At 35.8% G+C, this 27,878-nt stretch overlaps 1 protein-coding gene across 1 annotated transcript in view; it reads left to right on the forward strand.

Moving 5' to 3' along the window:
• The window catches only part of LOC118749276 (protein furry-like), a 1,083,341-nt gene that overhangs the window by 306,017 nt on the left and 749,446 nt on the right, over positions 1-27,878 (forward strand). The gene's annotated exons all lie outside the window — the stretch shown is intronic.

Below are 27,878 nucleotides of genomic sequence, written 5' to 3' on the forward strand. Positions count from 1 at the left end.
CTCTCCATTTTTGCGATACCGCCGCCTAAGAAGTTTCACTTCAAAAACCTTTTTTTCTTGTGTTATTCTTATGGGAAATCGAAAAGTGCGATGCGGACATTCTTAATGATTATATTATTATTATTATTATATCTGAGACCTATATTGGCGTCTAAGCGAAACCTTTGAGCATGGTTCCGCGGGAAAAAATAGAAATTTCTGAATCATTCTAGTATAGATGTATGTATGTACAAAGTTTGTTGAAGGAAAACGTAATGCAAAATACAACCTTGCATTTATCTAATTTTGTTCTATTTACAAACGTACTTTTAGTTATATTGAATTTGTTGTAGAATTCTAACCAAATCGTTAATTTGCACTGACACTCATTTGAAAGAGACAGAAAAATAGCAGAGGGAATTTGTTCAGTCAAGATTATCTATCAGTTAATAAATGTTAATGTTACACTTTAAAACTGGATTAAAATCTTCAAAATATTCAAACTAGTGCATTTCAATAATTTAAAAGTAGTTGTGTTTTAAATTGTAATTTTAAGTTGTCGTTAACAATTACAAATCAAATTTTATTAACCCAAATGAAATGCTGGTCCTCTTTGGTTTTGTAATGTGTAGTCATAAATATTTATTGTATGTAATTTTCTTTGTATTTTTTATTTAAACAAGTAAAGAAGTATAAGTTCGGGCGAAACGAACTTTATATACCCGGCGCAGGTATCAAATATCGTCGTTTCAACTTTCACTGAACTACCTTTGCATGATAAGTAGGGGTGTTTAACCAATTTCAAACGTTTTCGATAATATGCAGAGTTAGACTTAATGATATAATTGAACCTAGTTAGGTACAAATCGATTAAGTGGTTACCGAGGTACACCTTTATAGTTACAAAGTGGGCGGTGCTACGCCAAATTCCTAAAAGTCTATAGCAGTGTTTTTTATTGTTAGGAGATTGTTGTAACTATTAACTTGAAGTTAACTAGCGTCCTCAGTTATTGAAATATCGGAGTTTTCGTATTTCTGAAATTTACTTTGCTTTTCCGCACCAAGGTTATTAAGTGCACCGATTTTGTTGGAAATTGATAAACCGGTTACCGAGATACACATTTGTGGTCATAAGTGGGCGGCGCCACGCCCGTTATACAAAAATTTATAATATTCTAATTTTCTGCCAAATGGTTATTGCAATAATCGATTTTAAGTGAATTAGCTCCAGTAGTTACTGATTTATCGTAGTTTTCGTGTTTCTGTAAATTACTGTTATATGGCAGGTGGGCGTGGTTATTGCCCGATTTCAAAGATTTTCAACAGATTTCTTAGCTAGACCCTACCCAAGCCTCGTACCGAGTTTGGTAAGGATTGGTAAAGCGGCTACTGAGATACAGCATTTCATCATAAATGGGCGGAGCCACGCCCATTTTCCAAAAATTTCATAACAATATATTTTTTTACCGCAATTCTACTCCACGTACTAATTTTCAACACTTTGCACCTAATATTTACTGAAATATCGCAGTTTTTGCATTTTTCGAAAATACCGTTATATGGGAAGTGGGCGTGGTTATAGTCCGATTTCGCCCATTTTCAATAACAACCTACCTTGGATAAAGGGCAACCTACATACCAGATTTCGTTGCGATATCTCAATTTTGTCTCGAGTTATCGTGTACACGGGCAGACGGACAGACGGACAGACATGGCTTAATAGACTTCTCTTTTCATTCTAATCATTTATATATACATTTGTCCATATCTATCTCGATTCATTTTGGCTGTTACAAACAACCGTTATGCGAACAAAGTTAATATGCCCTTGTGCACAAGTGCGCTGGGATATAAAAAGTATAATAAAGCAAAATTTGACGGTTTTTTTTGCGGAAATGACGATTGTTTTGGGTGAATTGACGATTTTTCAGCGAAATCATTCGGCAACGCTGGGTATAGCGTTCTTCTCGGTATGCAGTTACAGTTGCACGGCTATACTCAATCCCGACTCTTGCGTCCTCGTTCACGCACTCTGGGCAACGTGAGCAACCCATGTGCGAGATGCGGTAACCAACCCGAGTGGAGCCTTGCGTCACGGCAGAAAGAGAGGGAGCTTCCGACTTATTCGGTTTAAGGGCTCACCGAGGTCTGCAGCGTCTGTTCATCAGTAGGTGTGGCTGCAAGCGGGCGTCTGTCTTCCAGCAAGCGGTTCACTATATAAACGTGTATCCGGTTGAAAAGCCACTCATCCCAGTAATGGTTGTGCGTTGGGCTTGGGACCCACCACGTAAAAATGCCTACCAATGAATGGAACAAAATGGCCTCGGATGACTGCACCCCCACACGTTGACGACCCTCGCTCACGAAATAAGGACTATGATTTACGGATATGCACTTGGAATGTCCGGACCCTTTATAGGGAAGATGCCTTTATCCAACTGCTGGATGGCCTCGAAAAATATAAGACTGACATCACTGCAATCCAGAAAATGCGATGGACGGGACACGGCTGCATGAAATATGCAACGGGTGACATCTACAGCCAGTGCTGGGAAATGAAATTGTTCCTTCAGTACAAAATCTATTTAAAAACTGTACTTTTCGACTGTAAATTGTATCGACTTTTTAATTTGCTCATATATGTTCTTAGTACATGCATACATAGATTCCCTTCAAGACCAATGATTTGATGGTATTCATGGGAAAGTTTATGTAGGTTCATTTACATATTTTACGCTTCTAGCGTAAATTTGTATGCACATATTTTAAGGCACACAAATGCATTTTTACAAGCTTTTATTTAACTTGGTCATCCCGCGGAATTCGCGGAAATTTCCAAACGATTTTAAACTAACTTCCCGACAAGTTAGAGACTTGAAATTTTCAGCATAGTTCCAATCACGATGACAATGCAATTTAAAATACAAATGAATTCCCTATATGGTCCAGGGGTCTTGATTCAAAGGCGGTCAAAAACTAGTCAGATTTATGGCTAACAGAGCGTAGTTTGCCGAAGAACGTAAAACCACTATAAAATTGTTAAAGCTGCCGGCGGTAGTGTAGCAAAGCTATTTGTGGCAAATTCTAGATATCAACCTAGTCTAGATATGAACCTCGTTGTAGGCATCATATCAAGGAGATACAATAAAAGACTCCAGATGTCGCCCCGCCAGAAGAAGTTAAATATTGCGCCTAAATATATGCACCATTTACATATGCTACAGCGGAAATGGATCACGCCATGAAATTAACTGCTGCTATATGTGCATTAGAGTGGTCCAAAAAAATTAAGTTGGAATTTTAATGCCGGCACCCCCTTGGATTGTTCTATATCAAAAAAAATATACCCCTATTTTTTTATTTTGAAATCAAAAAATATTTAGGGGGTGCTCAAAGCGCTCAAAGTTTTCCATGTATTTTATATGGAGAAAAACCCATTTTTCGTAAAAATGGTATAAAACTCTTAAAAATCAATATTTTTCAATCGGAAAACTGTGGTTCTCTTCAGGAGACTTCCAGTATTAATATCCAATTGTTTATTTAATTATTTTTTATGATTAAAGATTTTTCCATTGCATTTTCTAGGGGTTTTGGAGGACCTATAAAATATAGTTACTATAAAAAAATGGTTAAAGAGAAAATTGCGTATTATTACTGGGAATCTCCTGAAGATAAGAAAAGTTTTCCGATCGAAAACTGTTGATTTTCAAGAATTCTACACTATTTCTACGAAAAGTTGTTTTTCCCCCATATAAAATACATGGAAAACTTTGAGCGCTTTGAGCACTCCCTATTATTATTTTTATTTTTCAAAATAAAAAAATAGGGGTATATTTTTTTCGATATAGAACAATCCTAGGAAGTGCCGGCATTAAAAATCCGACCTTATTTTTTTACATACATTTTTGGACCACTTTAATGTACATATGTATGTTTATACAAAACGTAAGCAAACAACATTTTGCTTGCATAGTCTTCTGTTCTCTTTCATTGCAAGTTGAATTATTTTAATATCTATTGCAAAATTTTGTACATAAAATAAAATAACACTTTTTAATATACAACGCTCTTATAAATGGACTAAAAATTAGAAAATAAAATAATGTAAAAAAAAATATTTTTTGAAAACAAGCTTTTATTTAACATGTACAATCAAAGGAATAAAATAAAGTAGTGTAACAAAAGATTTTTTAGCAAGAAAATTTTGTCAAAACTGCACTAAAATGAATAAAATAAAATAAGTTAAGGTCTCGTTAAAGTTACTAAAAGCCATTTCGTGAAAGGAGTTATTCAAACTCGAATGAAAATTATTAACAATTTGTACTAATTTACTTCGTTTTTAAAAAAACTTGTCAGCGAATTCAGGGTACATGCATAATTGGTTAGGTATGTATATGTATGTATGTATGCAGATATTTAAATGCCGGTTTGCTATTCGCGCGACAAACTGTTTTAAAAACGAAGTAAATTAGTACAAATTGTTAGTAATTTTCATTCGAGTTTTTAATAACTCCTTTCAGTAAATGGCTTTTAGGAACTTTAATGAGACCCTACTTATTTTATTTTATTCATTTTAGTGCAGTTTTGACAAAATTTTCTTGCTAAAAAATCTTTTGTTACACTACTTTATTTTATTCCTTTGATTGTACATGTTAAATAAAAGCTTTTTTTTAAAAAATATTTTTTTTAACCGACTTCCAAAAAAGGAGGAGGTTATCAGTTCGTCGGATTTTTTTTTTTTTTTTTATATGTATGTTACCGCATAACTTTGGACCACGTCAACCGATAATTCTTTTTGCATCGGAAAGGTAGTGTTTCAGAGGTGGTCCCATACTAATCTGGTTGAGATCCGATCAGTGGATCATGAGATATATATATATATATTTTTTTATATGGGAGTTGAAGTCGGTTTTTTTTTGCTAAAAATTACTTGTTTACATTATTTTTTTTAAGTTATTATGAATGGATAAAAGAGACCTCTTCTTTGAATTCAGTACTAAAACTAGACATTTTAATAGTATTTCAAGTGCTTATCAAAACTCTACGTTAACAAAACCCGTATAAATCCAAGGTTCAATCTTTGCGCAAAATTAAAAAATCAACATACTTTCGTAAAAACTTCGAGCTTTTTAATTAGATTTCCTAGAAATACATATTTTGAATATGCAGTTTTGTAGCCCGATCAATTTAAATAAAGTGCAAGTTTAAAATAGCTGCGACTTATCGTTGATTTTTAATATATATTTTTTTAAGCAGGTGTTCCTCATTTTCTTCATTACGAAAAATCGTCGAACATATGTACTTTAATAATATGGAAGAAAATGACCGACATCGTCAAAAAAATACCACACATCAACGGTAAATCCCAGCTACTTTAAACTTGCACTTTATTATACTAAAATTGAATGAGCTAAAAAATCGCAAAATATTAAAAAAAATTTAAATAGAAAGCTCGAAATTGTACGAAAGTTTGTAAATTTTTTCAATGTTGTTCAAAGACTTAAACTTTTTTTCATACAGTTTTTGTTAAGGAATAAAATCTATACTAATAGATATTTTGAAAGCCGTTTTTTTCTATTCGGAAAGCTCGAGATCGGCTGTACCGATTTTTTTTGAAATTTCGGTTATAGGTTCTGGATGGGCTTCTCATTGTGTTAGGCAAAAAAAAGTTTAAATACTTTCCTAAAAATGGAACTGCAGGGTTTTAAAAATCCTATGAATCTAAAAGCGCAGTTAGTCAACGACGTAGCGTAAACGTAGGTTGACGTACGTAGCAGCATATCAAATTTACTATTGATAGAGAGAGAGAAGCAACGACAACGTCACCGCCATGCGGTGGTTAGTTTTCGTTAACACGCGAATCCCATAAGGTAGATCGTGTCTGCGTCAACCTACGTCTTTGACTGTTTGAGCCTTAAAGCGCAGTTAGTCAACGACGTAACGTAAACATAGGTTGACGTACGTAGCAGCATATCAAATTTACTGTTGATAGAGAAAAGCAACGGCAACGTTACCGTCATGCGGTGGTTAGTTTTCGTTAACAAGTGAATCCCATAAGGTAGATCGTGTCTGCGTCAACCTACGTCTACGTTACGTCGTTGAATGTTTGAGCTTTTAATGTACATGCCCACATTACAGCGCTGGTCAGAGCTGAGAGCGCCCTCTGCTGTTAACTCGTACGGAATACAGCGCAAAGCGAGGGTTATGTATACATATACATACATATGTGCTAATGTTAACGTTAATGTTGATTCTTATGTTAAAAAAAAAAAAAAATATGTATGGACAGTTCATGGAGAAATAATGTAGACAATTATGCATGTAGAGTCGTTTATGTTGTCACAAGGAGCAACTAATATTGCTGTTAGCACTGACATTTGTATATGCATATTTATGTACATACATATGTATGTATATAATTACGTACAAAAACCCTGCTGCTATGTTTTTTTGTACGTAAGTGAGTGCAATATTAAAAGCAGCAACTCTTAAGCTGAAGGTACATACTTTTATTTGATGCGGCATTGCGTTAATCCGTTTCTGCACTGACAACGTTAAAAAATTTGCTGTTACACACCTTGCGTTGTGCCGCTCATTGTTTTGTAAACAAATCACAGCTGCTAAGCATATCCACAAATCTCAACGCATGAACGCAACAGAAAAGTAGCGAGTTGGTTTACTTTCGACGGCAACTGCGTTAACGCATTCGTAACGGCGTCGTCTGTAACAGTTGTCATACAAACACACGTATTCAATTTTATTTGACATTGACGGCGTGACACATTTGCCGGCGAACGCATGTTATGTACCTCCGCTTTTATCCATCTATGTATATCGCAAAGCTCGAGAATGGCTGAAGCGATTTTTTTTGAAATTTCGGACACCTGCTGCAGACGTTCAACGGATGGCTATCGGCTAACAAAAATCTCGATATATAAAACGTGCGTGGAACCTCGCATACGAACCGAATTTTTCATACTCCATATCTCTGGAAATATTCATAGTAGAGTTCTGGAACTTGGTATGGAGATATATGAAATCCATCGCATACACTTGGAGAAAAATTGGAGCTATCGGAAAAGGGGGCGTGGCACCTCCCATACAAAACGAATCTTCATACTGCATATCTCTGGAAGTGTTAATGGTAGAGTATTTGAACTTCGTTTGGAGATATATGAAATCAATCTCATACTCTTGGATAAATATTGGAGGTATTTGAAAAGGGCGCATGGCACTTCCCATACAAACCGAATATTTCATACAGCATATTTCTGGAAGCGTTCATGGTAAAATTTTTGAACTTGGTACGGAAATATATGAAATCAATTACATACTCATGGAGAAAAATTGGAGTTTTTGGAGAAGGGCGTGGCACCTCCTATACAAACCGAAATTGTCATACTGTATATCTCTGGAAATGTTCATGGTAGAGTACTGGAACTTGGTATGGAGATATACATATGAAATCATTCGCAGAGGTACTCATGAAGAAGAATTCGGACTATTTGAAAAGAGGGCGTGGCACCTCCTATACAAATCGAATTTTTCATAATAAATATCTCTAGACAAGGCACATAAATACAGGTAGAAGCCAAAATGACGTTGCTCTCATGAGAACCAAACCTTTAAACTTCAACTTGATTTTATTTTATTTCCTATATTTCGTTACGCTTTGAATGTCATATCGTTGTTTTTTTTTGAATGTTGTTCGGTTTATACTTAGTGTATGTGTTAAAAATGCAACACCTGAAACGTTGTTTTTTATGTGGTGTTAAATATAAGACAGATACCACTAATTTTTTAACGTGCCTCAATGTCCTTCGCGTAAGGAACGTTGCGAAAGCAGCTGTGGGCAGAGCTGCAGTGAAATGCCTTGCTGTGCGTTAAACATTTTAAAGAAGTAGATTCCACAAATACACCGGGAGGTACAGGAAAGGCACGTTTGAAGCCAAGTGCAGTTCCTATGACCCTTATGCCGAAAAGTCCCTCCAACAACACTGCAACTCATAAAACAAAAACAGAAAACAACATACACGTTTTATCAAATTTTAACTAAAGAAAATAAATAAATAAGAATAAACTTCAAATATACTTAAAAACGTCAACCAGTGAAATGTATTTTTTTATTTTTCCTTACACACGCTCATTTTTATTTTTACTCTCCCGAAAACTTTGACTTTTGTAGGTTTGACGTCAAATTGGCTTCTACCTGTTTTATTGTACCATGATCTCTAGAAGTGTTCATGGTAGAGTACTAGAACTTTATACGGGCGCACAGTGGTTTAGCCTCATACATTGTTTGGAGAAAATTAGAAGGAGTATGCGTAGGGCTTTAATTTTTTGTGTGTAGCCTCTAAGGACATAAATCAAGAAAAAAACGAAAAATGGGTGGGATCGGTTTATTTTAAAGCCTACCTCCCATACAAACCTAACCTCAAAAACGCCTTAAACATGGCATTCAAAAAGCACCGATGAATGAAGGACTTCAAAATTTCGTCTATATATTCACAATAATGGAGTAAATAAATATACAAAAAATTAGCAAAATCGATGTACTTTAACGCATACCTCCCATACAAACCTAACCTACAAAAACGCTTAAAGATGTAATTAAAAGCGCATCGCTGAATGCACGTCTCCGAAGTTTTGGCCATATATTATAAATGATAATATAAGCAAACACCCTTAAAATGGCTATAATCGGTTAATTTTTACGCACACCTCCCATACAAGCCTAACCTTAAAAAACTTAAAAAAGTTATTAAAAGGTAAAAAGTCCTCGTAGTATACAAACTGCATCCTTGTGCAAGCTGAGTTATACAAAAAGGGACGGCAGAATATGTATATAAAAACGGTAACTCAGGGTGGGTAAAACTGTTTAGACTTCAAGGTTAAAAAACAGAAATTTATTTTTTTACTCGCTATGCAGCATGGCACTTTTTATAAAGGTAGGCAAACAAATTTACTTAGTCCAGTATACATTTTCTCTCTCTCACTCTTCTGTAAGGTTTGAATATCTATTTTTAAGGTATTCGATACACTTATGCACTTCATGATTACTTGCAATTGCAATTTCAGCTAGCACTGAATTAAAAATGTTGAAATTTGCCACAATTGCTAAATTCGGTTTTACTTTCTGAAACAGATAATAAAAGATGAAGTAAAAAATAATAACTCACCCTTTTAAACTTTACCACGTCGTTTAAAAGTCAATTACCTTCAATATTTATGATTTCTAATGCTTGCACTATTTTCGAATAAAAAAGAATTGCAGATAATTGCAGCTGGAATAGATAACATATTAATCCTAACTATTATAGAAATAATTAGTGCTATATCACAACAAATCGGATGGAGCAGAAAACAAGATGTAGTCCATTGAATTAAGAAGTGCGCGGAAAAAAATACTAACTTCTTTTAATTAAATAATTATATATACTGGACGGAAAATCAGGTCATGTAATGACATTTTCAATAATTACACATATGCCTCTTATGATAAACATTAAATGTTCTGTCAAGGTGATGTGCGTTTCAGAGTTATGTCACTTGAAACAAGTATGTATTTTAAAATTTTTTATGTAGGTATTCAAACCCATGGCTTAAGTGTTCAAACTTCTGATTATATTTGCTGCCAAATCTTGTAAAACCGGGTCACCCAAGGGGTTTAGTATTGGTAGTAAGTATAAAAAACGACAAAATGTGACCTTCACCAATATAATTTTTTCCGCCGAATTACCACTGTGGGGCGGGGCACCTCCCATACAAGTCGAATATCTTATTGCATATCTCTAGAATTGTTCTTGGTAGAGTACTGGAACTTGGTGTGGTTATATATGAAATTAATCGCATAGTCACGGAGCTATTGGAAAAGGAGGCGTGGCATGTTCATGGTAGTACTGGAACTTCGTATGGAGCTATATGAAATGGGAGTCATACTCATAGAGAAAATTGGGCTCTTTGAAAAGAGCGCGTGGCAGAGTACTGACTTTTACTTATCTTTGAATATGTATATAATTCTTCTGTAGGTATATTTGTGAGTGAAATCCTTAATGGCTGGAGGGATTTTAACAACGTTTTGTGTGTGTGTTTGTGTGGGTCTCTGGATAGTTTAGTTTCACAATTTAATCCGCCAGTTGGCGCTGGAGTTGAGTTATTACTAAAAATCTTTTTTATGATCCGATTTGGCGAATATTCAAAACATGTATTGGAAACGGTGAAGGCAGCCCAATTGCAAAAAAGAGCTGCCAGGTGGTGCTGAGGTCGAGTTATTACTAAAAATCGACAAGTGAGAAAAGGTGCCGTAAATGTCAGACCAGAGTTGTGAAAAATGCATTAAATTTTTTAATGCATAGCATTTTAATGTAAATGAAAAAGATTAATGCATTAATTTTTGATATTTAAGTAAATGAAAATTTCAATGCATTAATTCCGAAGAAATAATGCTAATGATTTTTTTGTATTAACATTAAAATGTTTAAATGAATGCTATTGCAATAATTTATTGCATTAAAATTATAACAAGCATTAAAAACCCATTAACTAATTTTATTTTGAAGTAAAAATTCTTTGCTGACGTTGAGGGTAGAATTTTAAGGTAAAAAAAGATAGTGACGGACGTTAAGGCTGGTTTTCACTATGTCAAGTTCAATGGCATTTGTCGTTAAATAGGTAAAATCACATTGTCAAATGGAACTAAAAACGGTTTATTGATTGATTTAGATCAGAGTAGGTCCTCAGTCGTGTACATGCGCTGCTAAACTGGCTATCTGTCCGTTTTTGGGTCATACTTAATATATGTAATCGGTATGCATCAACAATCAACATAAAAATCTACAAAAGCACTCTGCGTTGCATGCACATTGGCTTTCATTTTCATAAAACATCTAACAATGTTTAGAAGAATTTTTTCTGCAAATACACATAATATAATGAAGGTGAAAAAGCTATTAGTAATTATTCCAAGTCCTTCCAAAAGAGGTTATTTATATTTTGCTAGAAAAAAACTTTAGTGGTTTTTAATAATGCAAACGAGCAAAAGTATTAAACATTTTAGTGCATTAAAATATTTCATTAGCTTGGATAAATTAATGAAAAAAAAAATTTCATTAGCATCACGTTTTTCAGAATTAATGCATTGAAATATTCATTTGCATTAAATTTCATAAATTAATGCATTAATTTTTTACATTAACATTATTGCTTTTAATACCATTAATGCATTAAAAAATTAATGCATTTTTCACAACTCTGTGTCAGACTAAATCGACCTGTTTGCACTATTGAGTATATCGAACTCTCGTGTGTTACGATTGGCCCAATGGATGTGATTTGCCAATATTATTATGCGTTAAAGATTCATTCGAAGAAACCAGGGTTGAGTTGTGCAGTGGTAAATCTCAAATCACCACCTGTCGAAATACTTTAAAAGCCAGTTTCATGAAAGCACTTTAATGAAAATTTATTTTTTTAATTGAATTAAATATAGAACCCGACAGAAAAAAATAATTTTTCACTTAAATTGCTTTCGCGAAACTGGCTTTTAAGGTATTTCATCTCAGTTTATGTATGTATATTGTATTTCTGTTGAACAAGGATACGCATTCATTTTGAAATTGCCACCAGCTATAAGATAAAGTTTCTAGGGCACATTCACTATAGATCCGGTTCATTGTTGCCACCAGGGAACTTCTCATGGTCATAACCAGTGTTGCCGCGCCGTCTCAAGAAAATGTATCCCTGACCAAGCTAAAAATGTATCCAAATGTATCCAATTTTCTTTTTTTACATATACATCTCATAATTTGCAAGAAAACCAAACATTTTCATGAAAAATACATAATTTAACCCATCCTAAGGACTTGGAATACATGTGCATAAAATCAAACATTTGTAATTTCAATTTATAAAGTACATTTTTTGTGCATAAGTATTTTGCAGAGTAAATATAATAAATAGCAAGTACGCTCTAAAAAGAGCATGTAAAACTACTACTGAAAAGTATCTATTTTTCAACAAAAATCTGTATAAATATACGTATAGGATGTTCAGTATTTGATTTTGAACTTGAGATCTTTAAAATATACACATATATAGAATGTTTAAAATTGCAAACATTTTCAAACTACAAATACATTTCCTACTAATAATAAACATTACTTTATTTTAAACATTTTATGTGTAATTTTGCTCTTGCGACAAATTCGTTATGTAAAAGTAAACAGGCAATGATTAATTTTATTACACGGCGGGCAAATTTGCACACATTAAAAGAGGAAACTGGTTACCTCTCTCAATATGCGCAAATAAACAAAATTTTTTTAGAATGTATTTAAAGTCTTTTCAGTAAAATTCATAAAAGTTTCTTTAAATAAATCAAATTTAAACTACATTGAAATCTTCTTTCTTTTTAAATTAACAAATGAAAATATATGATATGAAAGAGATTACTACAGAAAGAGTATAATTTACTTTATATACTTACGATATGTATATTAAGATCTTGCTTAAAGCATCCTTTTAAGCTAATTAAAGCAATTGCGCTTATACCTATTTTGGTGAGATCTCTCATATGTTCATTTCTTCGTTCACAAAAAAAAATGCTTTAATTTCACGCTTAAGCAGCGACCATCTTTAATGAAAATCGATTTTTGAACGAAAAAAACTTTATAGGAAATATAAAATTTTGGCCTATTTAAAAAAGTATCCACATTTATACTGACCGTAAAAAATAAGTATCCCGCAAAAATTCGTCTAAAAATGTATCCAATTGGATCTATTTAGATCCAAACGGCATCCCTGGTCATAACACTTTAGTTCGGTTATTTAAGGCGGCAAACGACCACCAAACGATAATCTTAGCCGATGAATGTGCCAGTACAAATCGTAAATGTGGATTGTTGGAGAAACTGTTGGACCAAAATGTTTTAATTAAAAATCTCATTTTGGGCGGGACGAAGTTCGCCGGGTCTGCTAGTATAATAATAAAATAATTAAAATTAAATATAAAAAAGTCAAATCTAGTCAATATGTGAGTGTCATAAAGTTATAATATTTAAAACATCTCTTTAAGGCAAAAACGAGAAGGCGAAGATAAAAAAAAAATAAAAAAATTTCCCGCAGTGAGTTTATCAGAGCTATATATTTATAGTATTCATCACAAAATTGTACTAAAACGTACTGGGTAGTAGGAAGGTATATTGTAAACAAGATTGTATCAAAAATGTACAATTGTACCAAAAAGGCCAACACTGTCTACAGCTGCCATGAGACGGCGCACAAATTTGGTGTGGGATTTGTGGTTGGGCGGAGACTACCGACACCTCGTCTCCAGGTGAACGAATCGCCACGATCCGCATCAAGTCCCAATATAACAACGTAAGCCTCATTTGTGCGCACGCCCCGATGGAGAAAAAGGATGATGAAACCAAAGAGCAGTTCTGCGAGCGCTTAGAGGAAGCATATGAGCGCTGCCCCCGCCACGATGTTTAAATCATGCTGGGCGACTTTACTTATTTATTTCATCAAGTCAATGAAACAAAGTTCTTACTGAATACCTAAAGCGATTAATTATGAGCTAAATATTTTTGAGCTAATTAGGAAAAGTACTACTTAATCAAAAATCCGTATATAACAAAGAAATAAAAGCATCTTTAGACAAAGAGAAATCTAAAAAAAGTAAGAAAGTCGTAAGTTCGGGCGGAGCCGAACATTAAATACCCGGCGCAAGTACTAAATATATTTTTTTTTCCCCCCTTTCCGAAAACTACCACTACATTGTGAGCCGGGGTGCTTTTACCCCTATTTTAAACATCTTCGATAGAACGCTCAGTTAGACATAATGAGATAAACTTATATAGTCAAAGGGGGCGATATCACGCCAATTTGAAAATATTCCAAACAATGTTACTTCTTTTCAAGCGATTGTTTTTAGTATCCATTTTGAGTAAATTAGCGTCCTTAAATTTCTAAATATTGAAGTTTCAAACATTTCTGAAATTTACCGTTTTATGAAAAGCGGCCGTACTTTTAGTCCGATTTCAATAATTTTCAACGTTATGCTTTTGTCTGGATAGCACAATAACCATACCGAGTTTGGTACAAATTGGTACAACGGTTACCGAGATACATATAACTGATCATAAGTGGGCGGTGCCGCGCCAATTTTCCAAAATTATACCATAAATGCATTTCCTGGTAAAGAATTGTTGCAGGCATCAATTTTGAATAAATTAGCTTTAATATTTACTGATTTATTGAGTATTTTGTATTTCTCTAAATTACCGTTATATGGGATGTGGGCGTGGTTATTGTCCGATTTTAAAAATTTTCGGTCGTTTGGTATGGTGTATCAAGGCCAATAACTATGCCAAGTTTGGAAGAAGTTGGTGCTGCGGCTACCAAGATATACACATGTATAAATCCACATGAATAAATTAGCGTCCTTAAATTTCGAAACAGTGAAGTTTCAAGCATTTCTTTAATTTACCGTTATATGAAAAGCGGCCGTAATTTTAGTCCGATTTCAATAATTTTCAACGTTTTGCTTTTATGTGGAAAGCACAATAAGCATACCGAGTTTGGTACGAATTGGTACGACGGTTACCGAGATACATATATCTGATCATAAGTGGGCGTGGCCATGCCTATTTCCCAAAAATGTATAATATTCTTATTTTTCTTCTAAAAACTATTGTAAATATCAATTTTGAGTGAATAATCTTCAGTAGTTACTAAAATATCGCAGTTTTCGTATTTCTGAAAATTACCGTTATATGCCCATTTTCAATACCAGCCGTCCTACGCCCGAAAGAAAAGCACATACCAAGTTTCGTTACGATATCTCAATTTTTACTAGAGTTATCGTGTGCACAGAAAGGACGAACGGACGGACGGACAGACAGTCACCGCTTAATCGATTTCTCTTTTCATTCTGATCATTTATGTATTCATTTGTCTATATCTATCTCGATTCGTTTTGCCTGTTACAAACAGCCATTATGTGAACAAAGTTATAATACCCTTGTGCACAAGTGCGCTCGGGTATAAAAATGACAGAATTCGAGATCTCATTAAATTCACGGAGGGCACGCGCCAAAGGAGCATTTTTCGCATAATCAGTTTTAACTTTATCTAGGTAGAAGGGATAAAACTTGCGCAGTGTCCTAAAAGGGACTAGAAAGTGAATCCTTTCTAGCAGAAACGGACAGTCAATTTTACCACTAATGATGCTAAAAACGAATGAAAGAGACAGAATCGATCTCCTTGAAACAAGTGACTGAAGGTTGATTAAGAGCAGGCGTGAATGATAGGAAGGGATGCGATCAGATTTAAAGAACGAGGGGCAGATTTTAAGAACACTTTTTGAACCTTTTCAATTTTATTAATAGAAAATTGGAAATAAGGTCTCCAAATAAAAGAGAACGAACAAAAGTTGTAAAAAGCAGTTTAAGCGTATAAGGATCGGAAAATTTTGAACTGTTTCTTCGAACAAATCCTAGAACTGAATATGCCTTAGTTAAAATAAAATTTATGTGACTATTAAATAGGATTGTTTTTGAAATACTGTGACTTCCAAAAGGAATTTCAAAGCATTTTTTTACATTTAATGAAAGACCACACTTCTCACACCAAAGACACAGCGTATCCAAATCCGCATGAAGATACTTATCATCAGTCGGGTCTTTAATCACGGAATATTTTTAAGTCATCGGCGCACAGCAAAAAATTGGCGAAAGAGAAACAACTGCTTATGTCATTAATGAATAAAACGAACAGTAGTGGACCCAAAATGCTTCCTTGAGGAACTCCAGAAGTGGCGATGAAAGGTTCCGAAGACTGTCACAACACACCGCCTATTGCTTAGGTAGGATTTTATCCATTGAAGAAAAGCAGAGTGAAAGCCCAAAACTGCAAGTTTTTGTAATAAAATTGTATGTGAAACTTTATCAAACGCTTTCGAAAAATCTGTGTAAATGCAGTCAACTTGGAGTCCTGCCGATAAAGCTGCGATGCAGTATTCACTGAACACTGCTAAATTGGAGACTGTAGAACGTCCAGTAACAAGTCCATGCTGATTAGGTGAAATAATGCTCTTAGTAGCAAAAAAACATCTTCCCTTTTTGATAATGCTTTCAAACAGTTTGGAGACAGTCGAGAGCTTCGAAATAGGCCTATAATTACTGACGTCATTTTTATTCAGAGACATAACTGTTATAAGGAATATCGAAAAAAATTGGTCCATAACTATTAAATTAAATATAAATAAAATTTTGTTACTTTACATAATAGTTATTTTTAACCCAAATTATGTTTTGCTCCCCTATAAGTGTTATTCACAATATAATCTTTTTTCCGTCGCTCGTAAGTTTTATTTTCGACTTTTTTGCTTTTTCGTCGCTCAGTGAGTGTTATTCTCAAGACAAAATGTTTCCCGTTGCTCATAACTTTTATTTTCGACGTTTTTGTTTTTACGTTGCCTGGTAAGAGTTATTCCTAAGACAAAATTTTTTCCGTTGCCCATAATTTTTATTTTCGACTTTTTGCTTTTTACGTTGCATGATAAGAGCTATTCTCAATGAAAATTCTTTTTCGTTGCTCGTAACTTATATTTTCGACTTTTGTTTCTTTACGTTGCTTAGTAAGAGTTTTTTCTAAGGAAATCTTCTTTCTGTTGCTCAAAATTAGACATACAAATATAAGTGTGTTTTAAACAAGAATTCTTTAAAAAGACCATTAATAATAACTAATATCACTCTGTTCTCGACATTCGACAAATCCACTTTTTCATTAAATTGTTTCTTTAACTTGTACTCAGTTTTGATATGTGTCAAACTATAAATTTGTGGTTAATGCTGATATCCATTACAACGCTATATGGCCAAGGTGCTTAGGGGACGCGATCGATATTTTTTACATACATATGTACTTGTATTCTAGCAATTTAAAAACAGTAACCTCCCAATTCTGTGTTTTCTCGATAAATTATTTGTAAAGAAATTTTATCAAGATTTTTATCAAGTAAAAGCTTCCATCGCATTCTGTGTCAATATTTATAAAATAAAAGCTCTACGAAGGGCTCACTTTCTTCAGATGAATGGGGTGAGATAGAATCTTTGGTGAATGTCCTAAAGCCGGCTTATACACTGACACTTAAGTTGCAAGAACATCAGTTATTGCTAGGAGATTTTTTTAAGTCCTGGCTAACAATAAAAATTCTCTTAAAAGAGCAAGCAGCGACAACGTCTTTGCCAACAACGCTTCTCACATGCATACAAAGAAGGGAACTTGAGTTGATTGAAAATGACATAGTTATTGCAGCTCTATTTTTGGACCCTCGTTTTCGTCGCACACTCAATTCAGCGCAAAAAGATAAAGCTAGGCAGCATTTAAAACATCTAGCTCAGCTAATGATTCCATCAAAGGAGGTTAGTAACGTGTATAGAAGTGAAACTTCCTAAAATTAAGAATAAGAGAGAAAATTGGCGGAAAAATATTAGAAAAAAAAAAAAAGTTGCATATATTGTGAAAAATTTGCTGTGCCAATACTTTTTTTCGCCAGTGTATATGTAAGTACACATTCACAAATGTTTGATTATCCTTTAAATTATTTTGCAGCCGAAAGACGCTGAACGCATATCCTCTCCAGAAGTACTTCCACGACAATCAACACCCGATTTTTTTATTGACGAGTCCACCAACCAAAGTACGTCTTCCCTGCTTAGGATATCACTTAGGGAACTTGAGGTAGATTCGTCTTCTGAAGATGACGAGGATGATAAATCTAAAGAGCTGCAGGCAGCTATAGCTGAAATAGATAGCTTCAAACCTACTAGGCTGGACGTAGAAGCTGATTTATTACAATATTGGGAAGAACAGAAGTATACTTTTCCATTTTTACGTAAAATGGCTCTTATTGTCCATGCGGTGCCAGCTACACAGGTTTCTGTTGAGCGAGCATTTTCTGGTTTGCGGCTGTTGTTAACTGACAAAAGGTACAACTTGGCGGATGATGTAATTGCTAAAACATTTAGGGAGTTCACAAGGTGTTGTATACTGTCGTACTGTTGTATGTCATAAAATTTAAGGAATTCGCAAGCTACCATAAAAGTTTTATTATGAAATTTCACACAATTAAAAAATAGTTGGTGGTGATTTCAAGTCCTCTAAACATTTATTTAGCCGTTAGAAACTTACATGCAACAATACGACAAGTACGACACCTTGTGAACCACCCAATTATTTATCAAACTAAATACTTTGTAATTTTTTAAATATATCGTCACTAGACACGAATAAAGGCGCAAGCTCAAAAGTTGACAGCGAAAAAGGCGCATAAAAAAAACTTCAGCGAAGAAAGACTCTTAACATAGTTGACGGCGAAGTATGTACATTCCGTAAAGAGTTTTTGGCGAATAATGCTGAAGTGACAGTCCTTGGCCAAGTATAAATCTATGATTACGCGTCTTTCTTCGCCGTCAACTAGGTTACGCGTCTTTCTCCGCCAAAGTTTTTATTAAGCGCCTTTTTTCGTACAATTTTTGAAGTGAAACTTCTTTAGCGGCGGTTGGTTGGGTGGGAGTAAATTGGCAAATTCAGCGGAAATACAAAAAAATACAAATGGTGTAATGGAAATATTGCCACGCCCATTTCTAGGGGTTCGTCGCCTTAAAGGAAAATCTTGAAAAGCGCCCATTTTTTTAAACATGGGTTTTATAGAGAATTAATCAGGGATTACGACTGTATGACCTTAAATCCTTAATTTATTGGTCTTCACTATGTAAATCAGCTTCAAAAATTTGAAGCGCAAAGAAAGTGTGACACCAAATTGGATGTCCAATACGAAAAGGAATGCCTCATATATATGTATTTCATTACTACAACGCATAACCAAAAAACTTCAAAATAAAAGTTACGAGGAACGAAAAAAAATTTTCATTGAGAATTACTCTTACCAAGCATCGTAAAGAAACAAAAGTCGAAAATATAAGTTACGAGCAACGAAAAAGATATTTCATTGAGAATAGCTGTTATCATGCAACGTAAAAGCAAAACGTCGAAAATAAAAATTATGGGCAACGGAAAAAATTTTGTCACTGAGCAACGAAAAAGCAAAAAAGTCGAAAATAAAACTTACGAGCGACGAAAAAATTTTAGTTTTGCGAAAAACTCTTATAAAGTAACATAAAAGTTTTTTTTACTGTCCTACGGCCAACGTTTTCCACCTCCAAAAGAAGGCATAACTGTTATTTAGGGTATTTAATGTCAGCCTCCAGTCATCAATAAAATTTCCTGAAGACAAAGATTTATTGAAAAGCATTTTCAACGGAGTGACAATCGCTGGACAATTTAAAAAAAAAAAAAAAAACAGCTGAGAGTCCATCAGCATCATTTTTAGTAGAGGGTTTTAACCTTAGAATTCCTTGTGTGATTAGATCCGAAGAGAGACTCAAACTGCCAAAATTGATCCACGATAATTGATTAGGTGCGGGAAAACTGTCTGAAACACCAGAATCAACCACATCTTGTTGTGCGAAGTTTGCTTTGAAAAAATCAGCAAGCAAGTCAGCTACATCAGTTGGCGTGGTCACAAATTTTTCACCCAGCCTTACTGCCGATGGAACCCAGGAGGATGACTTTTTTGACTTAACGTAATGTCAAAAGGTCTTTGGGTTTGTTTTTATGTATATTTGACTCGATGCTACGCATATAGTTATTGTAACTTATCTAAGCAATTGAATTGCTTTTGATCCTGCTGGAACTTAGAAAAGAAACTTTGGTTGTTGGTTTTTTTTTCAACTTTTTTAAAAATTTGTTGCGCTGATTCTAAGCGATTTAAGTTCACGATTGTACCACGGAAGCTTGTAGAGTCTCCTTTTTATTAAGTCAATATTATTAAGAAACACCTCATTCAGAAGAAATTTAAAGTTAAAAACATAAAAAGACATCGGCATCAAGTAACACTTGCTCCCAATCAATACCAACTAGAAGAGTATTCAGCCTTAAAAAATCACAGGAAGCAAAATTGAATGCAATTCTTTCCTCAGGCTAAGGAGTTGCAAATACATAAAATTCTGCTTTAAGAACCAGTGGTACATGATGTTTATCAGTAGGCGAGAGTGGGATAACACATTGGGAAACAGAAATATTGATGTTATTACTAACAAAAACAATATCAAGAATTGGGCCAAGATGGTTTACAAAGTTGTTAATTTGGACTATCCCATTACTTAAAATCTTATCAATAACATATGATTCAAAAGAGCTAGTTATATTATTTGGAATAAGACCAAAATTTGAAAAATTGTTAGACCAAATAACTTCTGGGAGATTAAAATCCCCAAAAATGCAAATTTGGTTATCAGCCAGCTTGTTTTGGACTAGGGACACATTTTGTCTGCGTGCGCTTTATATAAATCAAAATTACTACGTGGCGTGGTGTACGAGGCTAACAGGTATAAGCTACCAAATCCAGATGAACCTTGTACACAAACGCACAGTTGATCCAGAATAAGGTCTTCATTTTTGAGTGTAACTAGATACGCATGCACATTACGGCGAACAGCAATCAAAACACCTCCTCCCAGTGAGCAACCCGTTCTCTCAATGTCGCGATCTTTACGAAAGACGTCATATAAGTTGGAGTCGAAGTATTCATCATCATAGAAGTTATGGTTGAGCCATGTCTCAACGAATATAAAGATATCATAATCCAAATGACCACTTGTAGTACATATGACACTCGATTTGGTATGAATGCCACCCATGTTTTGGCAGCAAATCTTCAAAGCTATAACTGCTTGTTCGGTTGATCCTCCACGCGAAAAATTTTTGACATCCGCAGGCCAAGGCGTAGGACTCAGAACTTGGTCAAAAAGGGATGCAGTTACGCCAAGTTTAAAATTAATCTTTTTTAATGATTTAGTATCCACATATTTTTTTACAAGTTTATATTAAGCTAAATGAATGCGATCTATATTCTCGTTTTTCGAGACGTAAGCTACGATATTATCCCCAGTGACTGCCCTGTAGGGAAACGAATTAGTGAGGAACTGGTTCGGTTCTAGTGCGTTTGGAACCATGACGAGTACGCGTTAATTCTCTTTTGCATGCTAGCGACTGGCGAATTTAACATTGCGATGTCCTAGGAAGTGTCAATTGTCCCCCGTTGCATCCCTTTGGCTCTAGTTCCGAACCAGTTCTAAATTCGACAGATAAGATCTAGTTCGTTTTGCACCCCTTTTTCGACAGATGAGATCTAGTTCGATCTGCATCCATAGTTCCCAACCTGTTATAAATTCGTCACTTTAGATCTACATTTCTAATCAGGCTTGTCGAAACATTTCCCTTTTATATTAAATTCGATCGGTTGAAGGAAGGACAATACCATCACAAATGTTTAAACGCATTTATTAAAAATGTATAAACCACATTAGTAGTAGTAGTAGTATTAAACTTAAGTAGTAAGTAAAAAACAAAAGTGCGTTCTGCTTAAAAGTAAAAATATTAGTTCACTTTGTCTTACTTGTCTAAATTTAAGCATATTGATTTTTAAGTAAATTCAGTTCTTTTTAAGTTTATATGTATATGAAGTACTTTGAAAGTTTTTGTCGTACTTAATGTAAATAAGATATACAGTCAGTCAATAACGTTTAGGTGCAGCGAAGTTTTTACAATACCGGCAACTATTTTTCAAATGTTTTATTTTTCCCTAATTTTTTATAAAAATATGGTTAATTCTACACCAAAAACCCCAAAAATCAGAGTTCCAAACCTTATGAAAAATTAAAGAAAACTCTGCAAATTTCCAACCAAATATTGCAATTTACACTCTTTAGAAAAAAATTAAGTACGCAGTTTTTAGCCCATTCAATTTTAGTATAACAAAGTGCAAGTTTGAGGTAGCTAGGACTTACCATTAATATTTAGCAATTTTTTTATGTTGTTTGGTAAGTCCTAGCTTCCTCATACTTGCACTTCATTATACTAAAATTGAATGGGCTAAAAAACTGCAAACTCAACTTTTTTCTAGAGAGCGTAAATAGAAAGTGAATTATTTTAATGAAATTTTGCAGAATTTTCTTAAATTCTGCACAAGGTTTGGAACTCTGATTTTTAGGGATTTTGTTGTAGAATTGACCATATTTTAATAAAAAGTACCGAAAACTAAAATATTTAAAAAATAGTTGCCCGTATTGTAAAAAATTCGTTGTACCTAAACTTTATTGACTGACTATATTAAGGTAGTTGTGCTGGATTGCATAAAAAAAATTTATTTGCCTTTTCTTAAAAAAAAGGTAGCTCTGATGGCTTGCATTTTTAAATAAATTTAGTGAGAAAGTGGTAATTATTTTGACATTTTTTTTTTTAAATGACTCTTTTTCCGCAACTGCATTGCCTTTCTCAATTGTCCTTCAGGATCTTGGCCTTTGTTTATGGAATCACTAAGTATAATGATTATTAAGCAAGTCAAAAACTATACCAGCGTGATTACCGACGTATCCTTTTGAGAGGTAGCCGTACCCTTATAAAAGGAATAAGACCCAAACCTTTCAGGTCAAAATTTCAGTAGGTTGCGTCTGTATGGCCTTTTCAATTTTATAAATTGTCATTATTTTTAAGTGGAAAAATAAAGCTCTAAATTAATGATAATCTCTGCGCGAAAAAACGCAAATCATAAAATAATCATTATTTGTAATCCCAAAAATAAAAATCAAATAATAACACAGGTTTACAAAAAAAAGCTTATGCATATTAAACCAAACCTACATATCCCTATGTTATTCGACACGCTGAATGCGAATCCGAAGTCCGTTGGTCTCCACCACGTCAGGTTCGTGGTCAGTTGAAGGTCAAGTAGGGAAAAATTCATTGAGTAAACCTGAAAATTCATATACATAAGGTGTCGTGTCGAATAACATAGGGATATATAGGTTTGGTTTAATATGCATACACTTTTTTTTTTGTCAACCTGTGTAATTATTTCCGTTTGAGCGAAAAAATAAAACTCAATAATAATTCATAAAATAATGATTAAATGCTGATTTAAATTATTTTACTCATAATGATTACCTTCCCTGCTTTTAAAATTTAAAATAAAATAGTTTAGTGAAAGTACCACATTTCACTGCTTTTGGCCTGGTGCGGAGCTAGTTACTGTCGGACTGGTTCGTTTTTGGCGGAAAAGAACTAGTACTGAACTAGAAATCTGGTTCACTAGTTCGTGTTTTCCCTACAGGGTGCAGATGTAAAATAGGCAATAAATATGTAGCCATTCTTTGGAAGGGAAAACATCAAGCCCGGTACTTTTACTTAGGTCGATCACGACCTATTGCTGGCAATAGACCGCTGTGCTTCTGGGTGTATGAAAGCTGCGTTACATGGTGAAGAAATTGACGCAGGCAGAGCAGCACCACTAGGCTGCATTGTAGAAGCGCTGGAGTGCGAAACAAAATTCACCCTTGGTGCAATGTTTTCCATAGCAGCAGCAGCAGCATATGACAGTGAGCGAGTATCAAAAATACTGCAGGTTTGTGAGGTGACTTCTCCGGGAGGTAAGACAGGCGAATCGGCGTGCAAAGCAGATGACGCAACAGTATTTAAAATATTAGCAGCGGCAGATGAGAGTGAGAGAGTACCAGTAGTACTGCAGGCTTGCGAGGTGACATCAGCAGCAGTGATCGGACTTTAAAAAAATTCTGTGTGTTAGCATCTGGAAAAAAATGTGGTAGATTTCAAAAAAATGTGGTAGAGCTCAGATTTTGGATCAAACTTTGTACAAAAATTAAGGAAATTCTGTAAGGTTTCACCTAAATTGCAAATTTTTTAATTAGACTCTAAAAAAAATTTATTTTAGGATAACAAATTGCAGGAATGAAGTTGCTAAAAATTGCGTTGAGTTTTGGAAATTTTTTTCCATATTAAGATATTTTTCGAACATACATTTTTTTGCAACCTTGCGGAGTGCTGCCAGCGTTTCTTTTTATCACATCACGATGTACGCACGTTACAGAAAAGGGGCACCGAAATTGCGCATATGGAAACTTAGCATTTATACTCTATTTCGGTTTCAACCGAAACTGTGCATGTATGCTTTATTTTGGTTTTTGCCATATGCATTATTTCGGTTTTCAACCGAAAATATGCATGTATGCATTACTTCGTTTTTTTCCATATGCATTATTTCGCTTTCAAAACGAGAGTATGCACATGCATAATTTCGGTATTTTCTCATATGCATTATTTCTGTTTTCAACCGAAACTGTGCATGTATGCACATATGCATTATGCGTTTTTGTCATATGCGTTATTTCGGTTTTCAAACGAAAGTGTGCATATATGCATTATTTCGGTTTTCAACCGAAACTGTGCATATATGCATTATTTCGTTTTTTTTTTTCATATGCATTATTTCGGTTTTCAAACGAAAGACTGCATATGCATAATTTCGGTTTTTCTAATATGCATTATTGCGGTTTTCAACCGAAACTGTGCAAATATGCATTATTTCGGTTTTTTTTTCATATGCATTATTTCATATGCACAGTTTCCATATGCACAATTTCAGGGTCCCACAGAAAACGCTACTTGGGATTTGCCGATTTTGACAATTCTCAAGTAAATGTAAACAACGCCTCAGAAACTTTAGATGCACTGAAATTTGCTAATACTTTCACAAAAATCGCCATCTTTTTAATTTTCGCTATTAATTCGTTTTATAAATCATAGGGAGGGCAAGGAAGGCATTTTTGGTCCAATAGTCGGAAAATTCAGCCTCCATGACAACTCCTCCGACAACGGAGAGTGGCTGATCGACTTTGCCGCGACACGGAACATGGTAGTTAGTAGTACCAGACACCAGCATCGAAACATTCATAAGCCACTTGGGTGTCCCCTGATCAAAGAAAGAAGAACCAAACAGATTATGTTCTGATAGACGGAAGATACGCTTCGAGCGTTCTTGATGTGCGAGGAGCCAACATCGACTTGGATCACTACCTTGTTGCAGCCAAGGTCCTCATGCGCCTCTGTGCAATGAAGAACGTCCATCAGGCAACGCGGCGAAAGTTCGACGTTGAGAAGCTGCATTCACAGCCGAGAAATTTCGCAATCGACTCTCAATCCTGCTTAATCAAGAAACTCTTCAACGACCGGATATAAATGAGCAATGGGAATCCATCTCCCAATCACTTCGTGCCACTGCGGAAGAGGTAGTGGGATACTACCGCCCGCGCAGTAACAACTAGTATGACGAAGACTGCCGCGCGGCTGCTGCATTGAAATACGCAGCATACAAAGCCACCCTACAGCCAATAGTTACGCGAGCGACAGTTGCACGATACCGGGAGATGAGAGGGGAGAAGAGACGTCTACTCAAAAGAAAGAAACGAGAGGCAGAAAAACATGAATGCGAAGAGCTGGCAGACGGGAATGCGGCTAGAAAATTCTATCAGAAAATAAGGCAGCAATCAAATGGTTTCAAGACCGGGGCTGGTTCCTGTAGAGATGAAGATGGAAATTTGGTAACAGATGTCCAGAGTACGCTGGAGATATGGAGGGAACACTTCTCAACGCTTCTGAATGGCAACACAGGTGGCGCGTTGAAGGAGAAGAACCCGAACCAATGTATAGGGACCAAGCGCACGTTCCTCCACTTGACCAAGGCGAGGTGAGAACAGCAATATGGTGGCTTAAAACAACAAGGCCCCCGGAGCCGACGGTATTCCGGCTGAGCTGTTAAAAGCCGGCGGCGACCAGTTCGGTCGGGCGCAGGTACCAGCTATTAAGCAGAATAAGCAGCAACATATAAAAGGTCTTCGCGTATTGGGACACACGTCAATGTTGGCAGTCATAACTTTGAAGTAGTGAAGGACTTTGCTTACCTAGGATCCAGCATAAACACCACCCATAATGTCAGTCTGGAGATAAAGCGAAGAATGACTCTTGCCAACAGGTGCTACTTTGGACTCGGTAGGCAATTGAAAAGCAGAGCCCTCTCTGGACGAACAAAAATCACGCTTTACATCTCTTATCATGCCCGTCCTCTTATATGGCGCAGAAACATGGACGATGTCTACCAAAGATGAGAACGTTTTTGGGGCTTTCGAGAGAATTATTCTTCGCAAGATATATGACCCCGTTCGCGTGGGCGACGAGTACCGAAGAAGATGGAATAAAGAACTGTACGAGGTTTTTAACGACATGGACATAGTTAAGCGCATAAAAATACAACGATTGCGCTGGCTTGTACATGTTGTACGCATGGATAATGACGCTTCGGTGAAAAGATCCTTCGACTCCGCACCCATGGGTGGACAACGAAGGCAAGGGATCCCACGAACACAATGGATGGACCAAGTGCAGAAGGACCTCTCCGCATTTGGGATGAACAACTGGTGCAAATCTGCAAAGCAGAGAGCCTACTGGCGAAGTTTTTTGTTCTCGGCCCATACCGACAAACGGTTGTAGTGCTAAATAAGAAGAAGAAGAAGGAAATCGCGCTGATTTTTAATATTAATTTTTTTTTTGCTCACAGTGTTGTGCATTTTCTTCCATATATCGAGGGCTTATATTCAATACCTTCTATCTGCACTTTTCACAAAAATGAGATTCTGATATAAAAATTCACCTAAGAGTTAACTGTCATCGGTTATATTAATGCTTACCTTGTATAACGATTGACAGAAGAATTTACTATTAAATTGCAAAGTCCGAATTAACATTGTCACCTTACCTTTTGTTTACAAAAGCCGACCTACCTAATGTCCCAAATAAATGCACTTACCTGCGCAACAACAATGCGCCGGGCCAAACTAGGTAAACAAATATACGCACAAAAGGGAGATGACAAAAAAACCAGGCAACCGGCTGGCTCAGTGGAGACGGCGGGGTTGCTGGCAGGGGGAACAACAAGACAGTATACAGACTAATCAAACTAAATAAAATGCACTAGTTATCACACACAATAAATATGAAGCTACCAATACTAGGGTGGGTCGAAAACAAGACAACAAGATTTACGACCAAGGAATCGAAACAAAACAAAACTTTGTTTTTGGGGCGCACCCGAGGTGAGGTCCAACCAAAAGGTTACGAACCCACTCGCACTACCGCCCGTGCTGCCGGGGATATCTTTAACCCGCCTGTATGACTGGGCTCAGGGTGCAGGATGCTAAACAGGATCGGAAAGGGAAACACAATAAGAGGAAGCCTGCCGACAACAATAACGCCTGAACACAGACACAACAAAAGAAGACGATACTTATCGGCGGTCGGTGGGCTTTCCGACCGCAAGGGTGCTCCTCGGGAATTTGGATCCCAAATCCGGTGCCGACTTCACCACGCCTCGACTGGCGCTGCTCCTCGAAACTAATTGCTACTGCTACTGCAACCTAAGTGCCTCGCCCGAATTTTTATTACAGATAAAGCACTTCGCACTATACAAATTTATCTAATTTTACTGGGCTACTATGTATAAAAGCACTCGCGCTCGCAATAACGATGTCGCCTTTCTCAAAGCACGCTTAGAACTGCCCCGGCACGCAGTCGCGAGCCAGGCCGCAACCTACGCACCGGTACGCAAACCGTTGGTGTCAGCGCCGGTGTTGTTGGTGCCCGATCAATTGGCGCCGGCCCGATCATTCTAGAAGCGATTTGGGCGCTTTAGCGGTCGCCACCACGGCGCACACAAACAACACCATGGACTTGCCATTGCCATCATACGGCGGACAACAAAAGTTCCGCAATAGGTGAGAGCAAAGGCGACACCCCTATTACGGTCTTTCGCGTCATCTCGCATTCCTACATTCTTACCCCCGATCGGCACCGTTTTGGGGCGGAGTGCCCTAATGGAGACTTTTCCCCTTTGCGGTGGCGCTCCACCGACAAACAACTATTTCGCT

The sequence above is a fragment of the Rhagoletis pomonella genome, unplaced genomic scaffold, assembly GCF_013731165.1.
Source record: "Rhagoletis pomonella isolate Grant_MI unplaced genomic scaffold, Rhpom_1.0 Rhpom_scaffold_00014, whole genome shotgun sequence".
Taxonomy (NCBI): Eukaryota; Metazoa; Arthropoda; class Insecta; order Diptera; family Tephritidae; genus Rhagoletis; species Rhagoletis pomonella.